This window comes from Bombyx mori, chromosome 28, assembly GCF_030269925.1.
Source record: "Bombyx mori chromosome 28, ASM3026992v2".
NCBI lineage: Eukaryota > Metazoa > Arthropoda > Insecta > Lepidoptera > Bombycidae > Bombyx > Bombyx mori.
In genome coordinates this window covers 8,269,238-8,290,497 of record NC_085134.1, presented here as the reverse complement: position 1 = coordinate 8,290,497, position 21,260 = coordinate 8,269,238, and the positions used below count along the sequence as shown (strand labels likewise).

The 21,260-nt window shown below is 38.7% G+C and overlaps 1 protein-coding gene across 1 annotated transcript in view; it reads left to right on the top strand.

The window, feature by feature from the left end:
• The first annotated feature begins 4,031 nt into the window (after window positions 1-4,031).
• LOC101740995 (uncharacterized) overlaps window positions 4,032-21,260 on the top strand; it is a 124,191-nt gene continuing 106,962 nt past the window's right edge. Inside the window, exon 1 of the mRNA XM_062676835.1 lies at window positions 4,032-4,299. The gene's annotated coding sequence lies outside the window, so the exon portion shown is untranslated. The remainder of the gene's footprint in view (window positions 4,300-21,260) is intronic.

Genomic DNA, 21,260 nt, shown 5'->3' with positions numbered 1-21,260 from the left:
ACCCTGCCTATTTCTGGCGTGAAGCAGTAATGCGTTTCGGTTTGAAGGGTGGGGCAGCCGTTGTAACTATACGTGAGACCGTAGAACTTATCTCAAGGTGGGTGGCGCATTTACGTTGTAGATGTCTATGGGCTCCGGTAACCACTTAACACCGGGTGGGCTGTGAGCTCGTCCACCCATCTAAGCAATAAAAAAAAAGAGAAAGGGAAGCTAAGCAGATTGGAACCGTAACGCATTATGTAACGAACCCTTCAATAAGAAGTTATCACTTCAAAATATATATCTCTATACCTAAATATTTAATATACAGTCTGTACAAACTATAAATACAGCGCGGATTCAGCGCTGTGAAAGTTCAACAGAATTCGACGCCTGAACTCAACGAAGTATCAACGCTTACGTAATTATTCGTCACGTCAGAACTGTCAAAAGTCCTCTGTTCACTTGAAGCTTTCGAGAAAAGTCATTTTACGTCGGAGTTTTATGTGAACGTAAGCCAGTCTGATTCAGTTGTCGTAGATCGGGTCAAGAGAGACTGTTTGGTAGTTCGAGACCACTGTACTACAGAAAAAAATCGATCAACAAATAGACATTGTGTTTTAAAGCCCTCAGACACAGCCCACAGGTTTCTCGCCGGATCTTCTGATTGGGTCGCGTTCCCGACCCGGTGGTAGATTCGTCGTGGCCTAAAGGATAAGACGTCCAGTGTCTTCCACGGTGAAGGAATAGCATCGTGTAATAAAAATCAAACCCGCAAAATTATAATTTGCGTAATTACTGGTGGTAGGACCTCTTGTAAGTCGGCACGGTTAGGTATCACCACTCTGCCTATTTCTGCCGTGAAGCAGTAATGCTTTTCGGTTTGAAGGGCGGGGCAGCCGTTGTAACTATACTGAGACCTTGGAACTCGTAACTATACTGAGACCTCGGAACTCGTATCTCAAGGTGGGTGGCGGTATTTACGTTGTAGATGTCTATGGGCTCCGGTAACCACTTAACACCAGGTGGTCTGTGAGCTCGTCCATCCATCTAGGCAATAAAATAAAAAACAAAATTCTGCAAAGCACTGCTCTTGCTAAGACTAGTATTAGCAACGTCGTCAGGTTTGAGTCCCGTGAGCTCATCTACTCGGCCGGGGGGATCTAGAATAGCTCCTTAAGGCTATCAACACATGTAGGAAAGAAAAAGTAATTTAAATAATAAGAGAGAGAGAGAGAGAGAGAATACACTTTATTGCACACCAACACAATTTACATTTAAAAAAATAGTCAAAAAGCAGTTACATTTGTACAATAGGCGGTCTTATCGCTAAAAGCGATCTCTTCCAGACAACCGTTTAATTTACAGAAATTCTGGAAAATATAAAGAAATATAGCAGGTATGTTGCGGTGTACCATAGACAATACATTATTATAGAAAATATATACATACAATAAACAGATACATAGCGTTTACATATAATATATATCAATATACATACTTACATACAATACATACTAATATACTTACATACAGATAATAAATCAACAGTATGGAAATGATAAATGATAATGATGCAAACAAACAGCACTAAGCAGATAAGTAGTGTTCCTTCACCATTCTTTATAATGAGGTCGTTTCTCGTAAAACTGTGAAAGTGTACCACGCACGTCTGATAACATAAATCGTGTATATCGCGTGCAATGCGATAAACAATAAAATGTAATTGACCAATATTTGTTTTTGAGTTAATCTGTCAGTTACTAAAGCCTTCGTCAAACAGAACGCGTACTTAGCGCGCGTCAGAGCGCTAAACTAACGCCGCGCTATGACGCCGAGATGTGTTGGACAACTACGGTATCATACCGTCAAACAGAGCGCCAGCGCTATGAGCGCTATAGCGCTGACGCTCTGTTCGACGGTATGTTACCATAGTAGTACAACACATCTCGGCGTCATAGCGTAGCGCTCTGACGCGCGCTAATTACGCGTTCTGTTTGACGAAGCCTTAACCTACTAGTTTCGTCTAGTTTCTACAGTAGATTTTAGATTGTTCTCAGAGAGGAAGGGAGTGTGTTTGAGATCGCTTTTATCATTGAATCGATAACCGCTTAACAGAATTCAACCTTACTAGCCGGGAGTAGGGATCATTTTGCCACAAACCGCTTCATTATTTAATCGACTTCCCGCTACGGTATTTAAACTAAACAATATGTCCGTTTTCAAGCTGTGTTTAAAAGGAATCTATATCTATCTATACTTATATATATAAAAATGAATTGCTGTTCGTTAGTCTCGCTAAAATTCGAGAACGGCTGGACCGATTTGGCTAATTTTAGTCTTGAATTATTTGTGGAAGTTCTGTACTTCCAGACGTTGTAGATGTCTATGGGCTCCAGTAACCACTTAACACCAGGTGGGCTCTGAGCTCGTCCACACATCTAAGCAATAAAAAAAAAATTACCACAGACTATAAGCAATAAGAAAATTTTGACAATAAACAAATATGTAGTATGCATGCGTGTGTGTGTCAAATACATGGTAGTAGTGTGTGTAATGTATTTTTTTATTGATTTAATGTATTTTTATATAAAATTTAAAAAAATATTAAAATTCTGCACTCCTTCTCTATATTCTCTATACATATGGGAAATTTCATACTCCTCCGTCCGTGCAATTTTGATAAAAAGGGGTACAAAATTTTTGCTTCACGTATATAATAAGATAAGCTCAACTATGTTCCGTTTTCAACTATAGACAACAAATAAATATCACTGTGTAATTATTAAAATTAATTACTCACAAATAAATTACAACGGATTTACGAAATGCGTCCACGGATTAATTTAATTCAGTCGTTTGTATGAGCCATTATTTATTTTGAAGCTGCTAACGAATGTATTTAATTTATTTAATTAAAATTTTATTTATTGCTTAGATGGGTGGACGAGCTCACAGCCCACCTGGTGTTAACGCGGCTGATATCCACAAAAATCGATAATAGACTGGAACCCATAGACATCCACAATGTAAATGCGGTTCTAAAGTCTCAAGTATAGTTACAACGGCTGCACCACCCTTCAAACCGAAACGCATTACTGCTTCACGACAGAAATAGGTAGAGTGGTGGTACCCACCCGCGCGGACTCACAAGAGGTCCTACCACCAGCAATAAAACGTTGGAAAATTTTACTATATTAATTAATTCTAATAAATTATCTATATATATGCAATGCAGTAAGTCAGATATAGGTTGACACGTGGGACATTTGGCAAAAGGATGTTTCCATGTTTAGCTTCTGTTTGACAAGAACGATTTATCAAAAGTATTTTTAAAAAAGTCAACATTGTATCAAGCTAAGTTGTATAGACTATAGTCATGGAATTTTGAAATAGTCTTCTAAGAAAACTAATGCAATTAACTTGTTCAAATTGAGAATTCAAAATTGATTCTAACAATTATCAGGATAAGAAGTCTTCAAATAACGATTGATTTTGTTTTCTTAAAATTAAATAGCTACAGTTCGAAAAATGTAACCCCAAAAAAACTAGATACACCCTTATGGCTCTGATAGGGATATCTATATATTAATACGTGAAGCAAAAACTTTGTATCCCTTTTTACGAAAATTGCGCGGACGTAGCAGTATGAAATTTTCCACACTTATAGAGAATATAGAGAAGAAGTGCACAATGCTAATATTTTTTTAAAATAATGCATAAAAGATACATAAATCAATAAAGAAAACATTACACACACACTACATACCATGTATTTGGCGCACACACGCATGCATACTATTTATTGTCAAACTTTTGTTCTTGACGTCTGTTGTCAAATTGAGAATAGATTAAATATTGTATGTCTTTGTTAATATTTTTTAAAGTGCGGTCTTGGCGCAATTTGTGATTATAGAAGTATAAAATACAATCATAATAGTGTACAAACTTGCAATTCCAATTAATTATAGTCGAATTTCGACTACTGCGGGACCTCTAGTTTATATTATTTACTAATATCTAGAATTTTAGGTTTCTCACGCTTGCGCAGTTTAGGACTTGGAGTGAAAATGTCGGGGTGGGGGCAGATACCTGATCGCCGCGCGGAGGGATGCACGTTGCCTCTTGACCGATTCCTATCGCGGAGTGAAAAGCGGTGCAGTAAAAATTAAGTGAAGTTTACGAACGCAATTACAATATTATGTGTAAGTGAAACAGAGAGGAGTATAGTGAAAATTTGTGCGTGTTTTTTTTAAAGAATTAAAAAAAAAAAAAGTTTTATTATGGTGATTACAAATATGCGCGTTGAAAAGTGATCGGGTAAGTTTTGTTATGAGTAATAAGATAAAAAAAAAAAACAAAAAAAAAACGTTTGATTCATTCTCAATTTTTTGAAAAAAAAAAAAAATGTTTTTACGACCTAAATAGTAAGTCCTAGGATCTTATCATGGCAAAAAAAACACACCCAGATCTCGAGAAAAAAAACACAAAATATTTTGACAGCTACCGGGAATCGATCCTATACATAACCCATGCTATACACAGGTCTCCATGAGACCATCACCACAGGTCAAAAATTGTAAAGTCCCTAATTATTAAAGCACTACTTATTCGCGACTAATTACATGACTTCCGACTTATACATAACATAACGATTATGTAATTTATTTTGGATTGTATTAAAAGTATTTATTTTAAATGTAGCTTATTTAAATGTAACATATTACTGGTGGTATGACGTCTTGTGAGTCCGCACGGGTAGGTACCACCGCTCTGCCTACTTCTGCCGTGAAGTAGTAATAGTTACGATTTTGTAATTGAATATATACAATTTTTTTTATTATGTATACAGAGGAATCTTTGGAGGAGGCCTTTACCCGATCCGGGGTTCTTGCTAACTAAATTTTACTGATTTATTACAAAACTCTTTTACATTCTAAATACTTATACATACATTTATATTTATTATATATATTTTTTAAACTTTGTAAAGCAAGAAATAAAGGGCTTATTATTATTATACAGAGGAATTAAAGCCTTAGTAGACATCTAATAAAAAAATATAACGTATTTAGTAATTATAAATCTAACATCAGTTCTAATACAATATAAGCGGTTTCACAGCCAATATGCGTTATGTTATTCAATCTTACTTTTCAGGCCCCATTAGGCAGAGTTATAGAAACGATAGTTCTATTTCTGATGACGCATTGAGTCTTAAAGTCTTTTATAGCTTCATGAGTGAACGAATGCACAGCCTCTTTGGTGTTAAGTGGTGAAGCGTGTCGTCGCATACTATGACACATGAGGCATCATTTGTGTTATATAACAAGTGTCTTACACTTTATATAGGTGGTAGGACTTCTTGTGAGTCCACACGGGTAGGTACCGCCGCCCTGCCTATTTCTGCCGTGAAGCAGTAATGCGTTTCGGTTTGAAGGGTGGGGCAGCCGTTGTAACTATACTGAGCTTTTATAAACTCATATCTCATGCTGGGGGGCGGCATTTACGTTGTAGATTTCTATGGGCTCCGGTAACCATTTAAAGCAAAGTGGGCTGTGAGCTCGTCCACCCTTCTAAGCAATAAAAGGATTTTTTTTTTTATGATTGAAAGTTTACTGGTGGCCCGAAGGCCTTTCCAGTTTCACCAGGACAGGTGGGCGAGCAAAGGCTCAGCCAAGAGGGGTGGGATTTGCTAACAACTGCCCGAGCGCCTCCGAAGGAGACCGCAATAAAAGGTGAAGACTTATACGCCGTATCATCAACAGTAAAAGTTGGCATGTTTAAAAAATTAAGTTGGATTATTTCGTGGGTAAATCGTCTTCAAAGATGACGGAATAGTATTCTTTAACAAAAAAATAATATTTAAATGATTTTTTTTAATGCCCTTATAGGCAGATGAGGATACGGCCCATCAGATGGTGAGTGGTTACCGTCGCCCACGGACGACAGCAATGCCGCTGCTCACCGCTAAGTACTCTCCACAAGCCTAGTTTGAAGAAGGACATGTCATAGCGCTCGGGAAACACCGTTTATTAATTTTCGTGATTACTTGTGGTTGGTACTATGAACGTGCACGGATAAGTAGATCCGGTTTACGTATTTCTGCCGCAAACCGGTCATTCTATTCGGCTTGTAAGTTGGTTGATCCGGTTATAAATTGTTTGTACCCGATTTCGTGTAGTCCGATACTGCTTTCGAGTACATAGGAACTGGTAGCGTTAGAGGGGCGATTGTCTCTATGCAACAAACAAACAAAAAGACAAAGTACCATGCCCATATTAGTATGGAGCTGAAAGTCAGCAATGCCCAAATTGCAGCTCTATATATGATAACTTTTTAACAGTGAGGGAGTACTTATAGAGTTCCTTATTTATTTCGCCGTAAGGTCGTGTTTTTTTTTTATTGGCCTTGTAGGCAGACGAGCATACGGCCCACCTGATGGTGAGTGGTTACCGTTGCCCATGGACTTCAGCAATGCCAGGGGCAGAGCCAAGCCGCTGCCTACCGAAATTATACCTATTTTATGTAATTAACACCACAGTTGAAACAATATAAATTTTATTGTTGTAGCGGTATAAACAATTCTAAGTAATTATATTACATTAGTTATTAAACACATTATAAATTATTTTACGTTTTTAAATCTTCGGCGGTAAAAAGGTACATACCGTGACACAGACTATATTCTATTTTCTACCTCTCGTGCGTTCCGGCTTACACATCATATAAAGGTGCGTTCTTAGACGCCATAACCTCCTGGCTGAGCCTTTGCTCGCCCACCTGTCCTGGTGAAACTGGAAAGGCCTCCGGGCCACCAGTAAATATTCAATCATAAAAAAAAGACGCCACAACAGTATTTATATGATATCTAGATTTAATTTCATATAAAGCACAGGTTCAAAAGATATTGGACATTAAACATGATAACATCCTACTGGTTTTTAAACATTTTATCGTTTACAGACAGCATTGCTATTAGTTTTTCACTAGGAACTTAATAAATAAAGCATGAATTAATGATTAAAACGATGATACGTACTGCAATGTCAACAAGAAGTCTTATTTTTTTATTTTTTTTATCCAGTGCTTCGTATGATTTAAAGTTAACAAAATAATTGTAGTTTGTATTTATTAGAGCAATCTTGTAATATACTTTATCTGGGCATTTCTGGGGCACAAATGGGCATTGTCCTTTGAAGTCGTCATGGCCTAAAGGATAAGACGCCCGGTGCATTCGTATCGAGCGATGCGGCTGTGTCGGTGTTCGAATCCCGCAACATCGTATAGTAAAAATCAAACCCGTAAAAATTATAATTAGCGTAATTACTGATGGTAGGACGTTTTGTGAGTCCGCACGGGTTGGTACTACCACCCCGCCAATTTCTACCGTGAAGCAGCAATGCGTTTCGCTTTGAAGGGTGGGGTAACCGTTGTAAATATACTGAGACTTTATAACTCATATCTCATGCTGGGTACCACCACCCTGCCTATTTCTGCCGTGAAGCAGTAATACGTTTCGGTTTGAAGGGCGGGGCAGCCGTTGTAACTATACTGAGACCTTAGAGCTTATATCTCAAGGTGGGTGGCCCATTTACAGTGTAGATGTCTATGGGCTCCGGTAACCATCTGACACCAGGTGGGCTGTGAGCTCGTCCACCCATATAAGCAATAAAACAAAGACGTGTGGTGTCGTGGGACACCGGATAGGGACGAAGTTTCTTATTATAAAAATATTAATTTTAAGTTCTATTCGAGGTATAAAGAAAATAAAACTGGAGGTTTCGCAACATCCCACGGTCATTCGGTAACGTGCGAACTTATTGTGGTACACTTCATTCACGGTTGTTTGCATAAGAGTTAGTGTATTGCGCAAACGAACGCTCTGAGATCGTGGTCAATGAATGATAAAAACATATGTTATTTTTTGTACGTTATTACAAAGTTAAGTCGTATACTGTGTGCATTACTAATTTGTACTTTATTACAAAGTTAAGTCGTACACTGTGTGCATTACTAATAAAAATCTTACGTTACGGACGTTTTTTCTCGGTTAGGGTTCGCGTATTATGCGAAATGTCGCTTCAACCCAATAAGCCTTTCAACCCTCGATATAAATATTGCTAGGTTATCAGGTCACGTCTTGCTGAGAGGTCTTTGGTAATTGTGTGTGATTGTAAAGCTATCGATTTGTCGGGATTGCTCGTGACGCCACCTGTCGTAATCTTATCGTACCATATTTTGGTCTATTTGCCATTCTGACCTATAAGGTAAGAGATTGTGAAGAAGATATGTGGACGAGCTCACAGCCCATCTGGTTTTAAGTGGCTACTGGAGCCCATGGACATCTACAACGCAAATGCGTTTATATTTTTAACTACAGTTTGTTTTTAATCTCGTTACTGTTTACAATGGGATCGGTATATTTGCTCCAGGGAAGAAAAAAAGTAATATCGTAACAATAAAAAAAAAATCTTACTTTATTCTGTAAATAAATTAAGCAACTGCCAAAACTTTCGATAACGTCAATCACCTGTCAATGTCATTTCGAAAACCAACTGTCAAATGAAAAAAGAATGCTCCGAATTAGTTTCCGAATAGGTTTTTGATATTGCGATAAGTGTCAGTCAAACACAACGCGCTTTTTAATATTAACGATGCAAGAGGATTTTGCGGCCTGCCTGGTAGAATTTCTGGTCACAACTGCCCAAGGACATCGACAATGCTGGCGACACAACCAGATCGCTGCTTTAAACACTTTCAATAATGAAGACATAGCAAATGCTCATTTTACTATTGCAACTGCGTTTTCAAAATCAAAGTTTTCATAGTGGCCATTCTTATTATCCAAATCTAATTATCCAAAATGGCTGCGAGAGTCATACGAAACCTAAAAGCAAGTTCATGACGTTATTTTATGTCTAAATAAACGACCTAAACATGATGTTTCACGGTTGATATCCAGCCTTTTGTGACGAATGTTAGAATGATTACCTACACGTTCGAAACTGATTCCAAAATATTAAATATTATCATTTCATAAAAACACGAAATTTTTTGTTTGAATTTCACTAATAGTTGCTGAATAAAAGTAATTCGATGATAAAGACTGAAACATCAAGACAATTTTTTTTAATAAAAAATTATAAAAAAAAAATGTGGCAACATTGTTACACACAACATTACAAAAAAAAAGGTCAATCTGTTGTTTCGACAACTTTAAATAGGTACCTTTAAAGTTAGCTAAATGATTTGTGGTTTTCAATTAAGAAAACTTTGTCTACTTACTTGGTTAAAAATATTTATTTCAAAAGCGTTTACCTAATGCATAGATGTGAATTTATTTATTAATTTTTTATTGATTAGATGGGTGGACGAGCTCACAGTCCACCTGGTGTTAAGTTGTAACTGGAGCCCATAGTCATCTACAACGTAAATGCGCCACCCACTTGAGATATAAGTTATAGAGGTCTTAAGTATAGTTACAACGGCTGCCCCACCCTTCAAACCCAAACGCATTGCTGCTTCACGGCAGAAATAGGCAGGGTGATGGTACCTACCAGTGCGGACTCACAAGAGGTCCTACCACCAGTAAATACGCAAATTACCTATCATTTTGCGGGTTTATTTTAAGAAAACTTTGTGTAATTAGTTGGATAAAAATATTTATTTCAAAGGCGTTTGCCTTATGCATAAAATTAAAGGTAATTAAATACATCGATTTTTTATGGGAGCCATGGGATTGTTATCATCCGCTTTGACACGTGACGTTGAAGCTGCAATCATCTATGAAATCTGTCTGCTTTTAACTCGTTTTTCGCAGCAAAATAAACAGGGTGAATCAGTTTAGCTTATTTTATCTTTCAAGACATTATTTTCTTCTAGAAGTGGTTCATGGTTTAGAATTTCAAAGGATTCCGTTACCGTCGAGAGCACAGTTGTAACGCAATGGATGCTTCTATTCAGTCGTAAATATACTTCTATGAACTTGAGCTCCTCAAATAGATTATGATCAAACTTTTTCGCTCACACAAAAGATGATTTTCTTTAGAACACGTATTGAAATATTTGGTTTTTGTCAGTTTTTATTAAGAAAAAAAATTCTCAATCAATACTTGTAAATTTTCATTTTAATTTCAATAACGTAAATCAGATATTTGAAATTCTAAGCAGCTAAAGTATTATAGTTTCAAATATATATAATATATGTCGTATATAAAAATGAATCCCTATTACCCTTGATCACGGCATCACGCATGACCGCCTGGATCGATTTCACTATATCTTTTTGTTGTGTTAGTCATTGTCAGGGGAAGGTTCTTATAAAAGAAAAAAAATAGAAAATAGCGCAGAAAATTAGAAAATTTAGGAATACTAGAAGTCCCGCAGTAGTCGAAATTCGACTATAATTAATTGGAATTGTAAGTTTGTACACTATTATGATTGTATTTTATACTTCTATAATCACAAATTTCGCCAAGACTACGCTATAAAAAAAATTAATAAAGACAAACAATATTTAATCTATTCTCAATTTGACAACAGACGTCAAGAACAATAGTTTGACAATAAATAGTATGCATGCGTGTGTGCGTTAAATACATGGTATGTAGTGTGTGTAATGTTTTCTTTATTGATTTAATGTATCTTTTATGCATTATTTAAAAAAATAATAGCATTGTGCACTTCTTCTATATATTCTCTATAAGTGTGGAAATTTTCATACTCCTCCGTCCGCGCAATTTTCGTAAAAAGGGATACAAAGTTTTTGCTTCACGTATTAATATATAGATTTAAATATCATATTAAATTTTCTAATGATTGTCTAATTTAGCCTTATAGCGTTTGACATGACATTTACAGAATGCGAGCTGTAAATGGTCAAAGAGGTTGTAAAAAAAAAAAGTATATCGTTTAAAACAAATAATGATTCGGTTGGAGTTATATTGATAAAATACGAGGATGTAAAAAAACTGAGTTTCACAGTTCACAGCAAATCGTTGCTATTGGACGAACGAACGTCGTGTGCCAATATTGCAAGGCATTTATTTAGCTTTAATAATGAACTCAATTTCGAAGTCGTCGTGCCCTAACGGATAAGACGTCCGGTGCATTCGTGTTGAGCGATGCACCGGTGTTCGAATCCCAGGCGGGTACCAATTTTTATTATGAAATAAGTACTCAACAAATGTTCACGATTGATTTCCACGATGAAGGAATAACATCGTGTAATAAAAATGAAACCCGTAAAATTATAATTTGCGTAATCACTGGTAGTAAGACCTCTTGTGAGTCCACACGAGTAGGTACCACCACCCTGCCTATTTCTGCCGTGAAGCAGTAATGCGTTTCGGTTTGAAGGGTGGGGCAGCCGTTGTAACTATAATTGAGGCCTTAGAACTTATATCTCAAGGTGGGTGGCGCATTTACGTTGTAGATGTCTATGGGCTCCAGTAACCACTTAACACCAGGTGGGCTGTGAGCTCGTCCACTCATCTAAGCAATGAAAAATAAATAAAAAAAAAAGCTTCTGGATTGTGTTATGCGCGTCTGGTTTGACGCCATTGGTATCGCCACCAGAGCCACTGCATTCATTGATTTCCGAAAATGGGCCAGAATCTAAACATTTTTTTGACTCATATCCAGCAATAAAATAATTGCTTTCAAATGATTCATCATTTAGAGTACCTAACAAAAGTTATTGTAGAAAATTTTATGCAGACTTTCAAGGTATTTTTTTATTTATTGCTTAAATGGATTGACGAGCTCACAGTCCACCTGGTGTTAAGTGGTTACTAGAGCCCGTAGACATCTACAACGTAAATGCGCCACCCACCTCGAGATATAAGTTCTAAGATCTCAGTATAGTTACAACGGCTACCCCACCCTTCGAACCGAAACGCATTACTGCTTCACGGCGGAAATAGGCGGGGTGGTGGTACCTACCCGTGCGGACAGGGGGTCCTACCACCAGTAAATATACACGAGTATATTGAAAAACAATTAACTTTTACCAACACATGTTGCTAAATACGTTGGTAGGTTGGTAGGTCACGTGCTAGTGCCTCAGGATGTTACTACAAGCAATTCGCTATACAATATCCTATATTACATCATTTTCTCAGTATCAGATTTGTATAAAAGAGTATTCAATAAAAGCTATAGTTTTATTCCCCGAAGCGAAGCGAAGACGGGTCGCTAGTTATTCATAAAAAAAGTATAAATTAAGTTTACATATTGTTGGCTTTATTACTTTTTTTCCTACCTAAGCTGATAATCTATAAGCAGGGGGCTATGCCAGCGTAACTGGATGAGTGGGTGAGCATACAGGCCTCTAATCTGGGGGCGTTGCTAACACCAGCCCTAGCAAGAGCAGTGCTTCGCGGAATCTACACATGGATCAGAAACGCGACTCACTGAGAAGATTCGACGAGAAACTCAGTGGGCTGTGTCTGTGGGTTAATTTACTCGGCGAACCCTTCGTCGCAAGCGACGGGTTCGACGAGAACGGTGATAGGTGCTTGAGGTACCTAAAAGCACCGATGGTGGATCGGAAGGATCCGAAATGACCTGTTTAGGATGACGGTAACTGTTTACCATTCGGTCCGCCGGATCAGGTATGTAGGTACTGGTGGTATGACAAGAAGATTGCTTTATTACTGTGTAGTCTCTATATATATATGTACATAAAATATACATATGTACAGCAGCTGTTTTAATACATAAAGCCTAAGACAATAAAAAATTCGTGTGCAAAAACAAAAATCCTCGTATAGGTTTTACGACCGGAGTGGTATTGCGTGAGCCGGTTCGACCTACCTTTCTCTTTTTGCCTCACAATAAATCTGCTTTGGATCATAAAATGACTTGGGTATTTCAATAGTTACGATTTATAAAACAATGAAAAATTTTGTAGAAAAATACATGAAAGCGTCCAAATGAAAATTTTGTTTAAATAATTTTTAAATAAATCAACATGTCTTTTATAAGTGCAAATATAAATATATACATCATAGGTAAGGAATATGTTAGTGGAAGTCTGAAAGTGGCACCTGTGACAGAGAAGTTGAGAAGTGCGCGTTTGGGATGGTATGGACATGTGATGAGACAAAATGAAAATGAGGTTGGTAAGAGAGTGTTAACTATGAATGTGGAGGGATATAAAGGAAGAGGTAGACCTAAGTAGAAATGGATGGTTTGCGTGAAGGACGATATGTTTAGGAAGGGAGTGAGCGAAGAAATGATATATGATAGAGGAGTATGGAAGGAGAAAACGTGTTTCGCCAACCCCAGGTGACTGGGAAAAGGGCAGGAGTATGATGAAAGGTAAATCACAAAATATACAAATAAAAACTTTAGCTTACTTTCTCCAAGAACCAAACTCAGCGGACATGTTTTTTCTATTGTACTCAGTAGGTATAAAATACTTTTATGTGTGTGTATGTATGTGACAGACCGATTTTGATGAAATTTTTTCCGTGTATTCACGTGGATTCGAGAATGGTTTAGATACGTAAATCGGTCGATCACATAAGGTTTTTCAAATTATTTTTAATTAAAAAAATACCGTTTGATATTTTCTCGGATTTAAGACGTGTGCACAGAACAACCTCTGCCGGGTCTACTAATTTAATATGGACAGTTAAGAGTCACCAACCATCCTTATCTTAGCCGTGAAGATTGCATATGCTCCCGTTTTGATTATGGGCATCTATTATACAATATCAACCTCATTTTTTTATCGACGTGACGGCATTGAGGTTCTAATGTCTATTCTTGGCCATTTTTCTTTGATTACTACAAACGGTAGGCAGCGGCTTTTAAGGGTAGAGTGCGGCTTGGCTCTGCCCCTGGCATTGCTGAATTCCATATGCGACGGTAACCACTCACTATCAGGTGGGCCGTATGCTGGTGTGGTGGGCCTTATGAACACATTTCAAGCCATAATGTGTTTGAGGTATCTATGTCAGAATCTGAAAACAGTATTCAACAAAAATCCTCAGAGTTTATTACTTCTTTTTATCTCGAGAATGGTACCACTTGGCGATTAACGCGTATAGAAAGTATAAACAAAATTTGGATGTACAATCCACATTATATTTTACTGGTGGTAGGACGTCTTGTGAGTCCGCGCGGGTAGGTACCACCACCCTGCCTGTTTCTGCCGTGAAGCAGTAATGCGTTTCGGTTGAAAGGTGGGACAGCCGTGGTACAAACACATAAAATTAAGAAAGCGTAGTATTTTGATTGTCCCAATTCGCGTGACGAGGTTACGAAGCTAAGAAATAATTATAATATGTAGGTAGGAGAAAAAATGTAATACAATTTATTGTTTGAAAGAATTTGGGTCATGTTAAAAATGAATTGCTAAAATGTAGTAATCCAAAAACACAAGAAGTGAGAATACACGAAATTTCCAGTGATAAAAACATATTAATGTAAAGTTTATAGTATATAGCGCATCGCGAAATGTGATACCCGAATTTCGCCTTTATGAGCAGACAGGTGAACGGACGTGAAAAACTCATTTTAATGCACGCCATTACATAACACGCTCTGAACATCCAAATAGGACACCCTTTATAGTTGTGAGACTATACAGGTTGTTGTAAAACGATTTTATAATAATAGTTATTGTCAGCTGATTATTAAAGTATTCTCTTTATTGTCTTCGCGAGTTGTGAATAAAATTTAAACAGCTTTTGAAAAGACGAAAACCGGTGGTAGGACCTCTTATGAGTCCGCGCGGGTAGGTACCACCACCCCGCCTATTTCTGCCGTGAAGCAGTAATGCGTTTCGGTTTGAAGGGCGGGGCAGCCGTTGTAACTATACTGAGACCTTAGAGCTTATATCTCAAGGTGGGTGGCGCATTTACGTTGTAGATGTCTATGGGCTCCAGTAACCACTTAACACCAGGTGGCCTGTGAGCTCGCCCACCCATATAAGCAATAAAAAAAATTTGTTTATCTTTGCTGGTGGTAGGACCTCTTATGAGTCCGCACAGGTAGGCACCACCGACCTGCCTATTTCTGCCGTGAAGCTGCGTTTCGGTTTCAAGGGTGGGGCAGCCGTTGTAACTATACTGAGACCTTAGAGCTTATATCTCAAGGTGGGTGGCACATGGCATGATTCAATTACTTGTGCCAATTCTTTGAATCTCCGAGGCACATTTATGATGCCTAGTTGGATCAGCCAATATAAGGTCTTCCACGATTGGAACGTTATTGTTTTGGTAGTCACGTCTGTGGTCAGCTGCAACTTTTGTTCTATTAAGAGTTTTATAACGTATTACGCATACTAAACTTATATTACGTAATGAATCTCAAAACACTCCCTCAATTTTGTCGTATTTGGGGCGAAAATGTCCGTCGACTTTTAAAAATTGTCTGATATTAAAACATGTAAACGAAGCACAGTTTTGGTGGTGTATTTATGTAATCTTTCCGGAAACGAAACGACAAAAAAAAACAGCGTTTTTTGAATTTTCATTCTACCTACATTCGTTCTACGTTTGTGGTTTTCTTTTGAGTTTCACGTCAAACAAAGAATGCGCGTTGAGTGAATATATACAGGAGTCTATGGATGGTTGATCGCGGGAGGGAGACAAGAAGACAAGTTCTCAATTGTATAACAAAAATAGACTGCCTATTACCTCCATAATTACAGGGCTTACAAAAAATCATAATTCTCCTGCCCTTCTCCCAGTCACCTGGGGTCGGCGCAACATGTTTCCTCCTTCCCATACTACTCTATCGTATAACATTTCTTCGCTCACTCCCCTCTTACCCAAATCGTCTTTCATGCAATCCATCGATTTCTTCTTAAGTCTACCTCTTCCTCTATATCCTTCCGCATTCATAGTTAACACTCTCTTACCAACGTCATTTTCATTTCGTCTCATCACATGTCCATACCATCCCAAACGCGCACTTCTCAGCTTCTCTGTCACAGGCGCCACTTTCAGACTTCCTCTAACATATTCATTCCGTATTCTATCCATTCTCGTTACTCCACACATCCATTCATCCATAAATATGACACGTAAAAAAGCTTTTTAAAATCGCGTAGCACCACATCGTGCTTTTAAACGAGTAGTGTAGCGTAATCTGTGATTTTAATATAAAAGCTTAATAGTGTTTGATAATAGAACCATAATAATGTTTAAACTTATAATTTCAATTAATTATAATCGAATTTCGGCTACTGCGGGACCACTAGTTCTATTGTGTTCTACTATATATATGCACTGTGTTTTACATAATGTTGCGTGGTGCGTGTTTTTTTGTTATTGCTTAGATGAGTGGACGAGCTCACGGCCCACCTTGTGCTAAGTGGTTACTGGAGCCCATAGACATCTACAACGTAAATGCGCCACCCACCTTGAGATATAAGTTCTAAGGTCTCAGTATAGTTACAACGGCTGCCCCACCCTTCAAACCGAAACTCATTACTGCTTCACGGCAGAAATAGGCAGGGCGGTGGTACCTATTCGTGCGGACTCACAAGATGTCCTACCACCAGTAAGCGTAAATGCGCCACCCACCTTCATAAAATATTCGTGCGAGATATGATCTAAAAGTGAGTTTTATATGTTACAATTACATACAATCAAATACCAAAATTTTCGAATTTATAACATTGTAATAGTATAGATTGATAATAGAAACTTCAAACAAACATGTAGTGCAAAGCTAATTTTGAATATCTTCAAAACTTAAAGCTCAATTCGAGCTTAAACTAAATAATAAAATGTATCGAAACAAAAAAGAAATAGTTTAGAATCCTCGACCCAGTATTTGCCAAGTGACTCTTGGAATGTCGCCAAAGATAGAGAAAATTTTACGAGAACAACACATGATGATAGTACAGAGATGGCGTCAGCTAATTCACACACTATCTTTTAGTCTGCGTAAACAAAATAACAAAATTAAGAATGCTTGTTTTTTTTTTTCGTTCGTAATGTAATCAGGCCTAGGGGTAGAGGTCCCAAACGATGGTCGGACCAATTAGCGGAGGAACTGGGGATACCTATCAGCGACGCACTCCACCGGGCTGCAGGGCGGGATCGATGGAGACAGTTGGTTGACGAAATCGGACGGAGTCACGATCCTCAGCAGTGAGGAACCGATCGAAGAGAGAGAGAAAACGTAATCAGGAAAAATTAGAATCGACATCCAGATCGGACTTTAATCGCAAAGAATTTTTTTTTTTTTTTTATTGCTTAGATGTGTGGACGAGCTCTCAGCCCACCTGGTGTTAAGTGGTTACTGGGGCCCATAGACATCTACAACGTAAATGCGCCACACACCTTGAGATATAGTTCTAAGGTCTCAGTTACAACGGCTGCCCCACCCTTCAAACCGAAACGTATTACTGGTTCACGGCAGAAATAGGCGGGGCGGTGGTACCTACCCGTGCGGACTCACAAGCGGTCCTACCACCAGTAAATAATATTTCGCGCTATTTTACTATTTATAATTGAATTGGCTTAACTAAACCAAAAAAATGAGTTTTTTTTTTAAATATATCGGTACACAAAACTAATCCTAATCATTACAGTACATTAAATCTTACTAGACGATGACCGAGCTTTGCACGTTTTTGATAAATTGTATTTTTTTAGAAATTATATTTAAATACGAACTACATAATATATTACGATAAAATGATGAAATATTCCAAGATCGTTTAGGCATTTTTAAATGGCTTCGGGTGGCTTAACAACGCCATCTGCTGAAATAGCTTTAGTGTTATTGTGTCTTTAAAGCCGTTAGTTGCTCTCAATTATGAAAAATAGTATTATTATTCGCCAATAGATGTCGGGAAGAGTCATAAAGTTGATTGTGAAAACACGAATAAAACAACATTTTCTGAAAAGAAATCGTAGCTAGATCGATTTATCGCCCTCGAAATCCCCTGTATACTAAATTTCATAAAAATCGTAGGAGCCGTTTCCGAATTTCAGATTAGATATATATATATATATATATATATATATATATACAAGAATTGCTTGTTTAAAGGTACATTAACTAAACTAATATTAACTAAATCACACAAAATGGTACCTAAATCTGATCTGGATTGCAATCTAAATGATATATGCACTCAGCAAACCCGTATTAATGTACGTAACGAGCGAGCCTCCAAATTGGTTATTGAAAACAAAAACGAAAAAAAAAAAGAGTTCCAGGGGGAAAACAACTAGGTGGCGGCCTCCCCCCGGTGAAGGTCAAGGGGCGACCTGAGGGGGTGAGGCCGCGCGGCGCGCTACCAGCACTCTAGTGCGCTGCTGTGGAGTGAATAGAGCGACCGGTCGACGGTGTATCGCGTCCCGACCCGGCAGGCTGATTCTGGTTCAGCGGGGTATTCCGGGACACCAGCGGCACCGTCTGGGCGGCCTGACGGGCTGCCGTACCGAGACGGCCGACGTTTCAGAGCCTTCGATTCGCCTCGAAGGCTCCGTCGGCTGGGCGTCCTTGGGGTGAGCCGCGCCGTCTGGTTGTAGTGTTGACCGCGGTAACCCCCGTACCTCATCCGGGTTCTGAACTCGGAGGGGATCGGACGTCGGGTGTAAGAGTGCAGGGGAGTCGTTTAGTAGGTGGGGCCCTAAAATCCTTGGGCCCGCGGTCTGCTCACAACACCATGCAGATCGTTAAGTCTCACATACCCTGCGCGCCCCTTATGCGCGGGGACCTCGTAGGAGGTTCGGCCCCCGGCCCGAAAAAAAAAGGGGGGGGGGGGGGGAAACAAAAGAGCGAAAAAAAACGAAGTATTAACATATTTTACGTAGTCAACTATAACACAACGTCACGACGTTTGATGTCATTTGAGGACTTCAAAAACACTGATAATAAGGTATACTGATAATAAAGCCCTAAACACGTCATTACGCATCCTCCCGATCCATTAACGGTGCTTTTAGGTATTTAGGTATCACAAGCACCGGGCACCGTCCTCGCCGAACCCGTCGCTTGCGACGAAAGGTTCGACGAGTAAATTAACCCACAGACACAGCCCTCTGAGTTTCTTGCCAGATCTTCTCAGTGAGCCGCGTTTCCGAACCGGTGGTAGATTCTGCGAAGCACTGTTCTTGCTAAGACCAGTGCTAGTAACACTCCCGGTTTGAGCCCCGTGAGCTCACCGACACGTTAAGGCGAATCTCAAGCTCTCAAGGCTATCAGCTTAGGTAGGAAAAAAAACCCAGTAGTTTGTTGTTTTCTTGTCTTCTAATGTCTTGTTATTCTAACGCAGTATTTGTGATTAGTAATAGTGTCTTGATTAGTTCGAGTATTCGATTGTGTTTGACCATTTAAATGAATTGAAGCATACGCGCACGGTTGTGAGACAAACACTTGAATACACATTACTTGTTTGTGCACAGCGATGCGACGAATCATTTCGCTCGAGCTCTTGTTTGCTTGCTTCCGAAATTTCCTGAACACTCAAAGTTTGGTGTCACATGAACTCTCGTCAGCGGAGCACGTGTCGCGAAAAGAGAATTTATATTCAAACGCGTTTTGTGCAAACTCAGAGACAACGGTAAAGTTTTATGAAGATATGAGTTGTATACGTGATTGCTTAAAGATAGAAAAGATAAGAAGCGAAATGAACGCGAAGGCTATCGAAGGTTCTAGTGCAATAAATTCAACCTTAATTTGAATAAACAGATGTATTTCTTTTTAAATGAATATAAAATATTGATAATCATAGCATAGTAGACGAGATCATACGAAAAAGACAAAATGTATCATTTTTTTTTATTGCTTAGATGGATGGACGAGCTTACAGCCCACCTGGTGTTAAATGGTTAATGGAGCCCATAGACATCTACAACGTAAATGCGCCACACACCTTGAGATAGAAGTTCTAAGGTCTCAGTATAGTTACAACGGCTGCCCCACCCTTCAAACCGAAACGCATTACTGCTTCACGGCAGAAATAGGCAGGGTGGTGGTACCTACCCGTGCGGACTCACAAGAGGTCCTAACACCAGTAAAAAAACTAAAAAAAAAAAGTTATCTTCGCGATTATAATTATCACTCTCCTCTAATAGTACTCTATGAGATCTATAAGATAAACTAGCCTAGTCCAATAGTGGTCATTGTAAAGGCTTAAAAGCTAGGACAGACTTATGTGCTACGCCAGAAAATGTGACATAAAAACCTTACAATGACTGCATCTCGCCATCCTAATCGTGCACTAAAGTTCTTCGATAAATGATAATCTATTTTCATGCAAGACTCTTCATATCTTGATTCCGACTTAGGTCTCTATCTAGGCGTTAGGCAATCAAACAAGAGTTCGTGCTAAGTTTGTATGCAAATTCATAACTACTATCTATACAATAATCTGAACGTCATATGAGTTATGTGTGCACTAGATTGGACTACGTGCAAGTTTCTCTCAGTTCCGCATCCAGACGGGATGGTATGACGTCGTTGCGAAGTTGCTTTGACTAGTTTTCGTGTTTCTTAAATTGAATTGTGCCAGTTATGTCCGGAAATGTTTGTTTGTTAGGTGCTTGTGTACTGAATAAATATTCTATATATTTTTTTAAGATTGAAAGATTGGTGGCCCGGAAGCCTTTCCAGTTTCACCAGGACATGTGGGCGAGCAAAGGCTCAGCCAGGAGGGGTGGGATTTGGTAACAACTGCCCGAGCGCCTCCGAAGGAGACCTAACAACTCAAGAGCAATTGCTTCGCGAATCAATCTACTACCGGATCGGAATCGCCACCCAGTGAGAAGATCCGGCGAGAAACTCAGCGGGCTGATGCATGGGTTAGGTTGCACGCCGACCTCTTCGTCAGAGTCGACGTTGTGACCAAGTTAAAAGGTTTGAGCAATCATTTTACGCGACGTATTGTTAATCTAAAATAATCGATCCCAAAGTGATTCTTGTTCAAACGAGATGCCAAAACGAGCTTGATTGTGCCTCCGGCATTGCTCATGTCTGGTAACCGTGATTACTTGCCATAAAGTGTGTCATACGCTCGTTAAAGACACATAAAATAATGCTTGAGAAAATCAAATCGAAAAATCACCGATCCAATCTTAAAAGCTCCGAATGCCAAACTCGCAAAAGGTGTGACGGCTTTTCCCTTTTCACTTGAAGCTCAATAATGTTTCCGAAAAATAGCACCCGTAAAATATAAATTCGTTTTGTAGGAACAGAGCAAACGCGAATGACATTGTCGGAAGTTTTTGATAAAAGATTTTAGCTTCATTCAACTAAAACGAGCCAGCAGCTTGGTAGTTAGTTACTTTACGATAATTAAA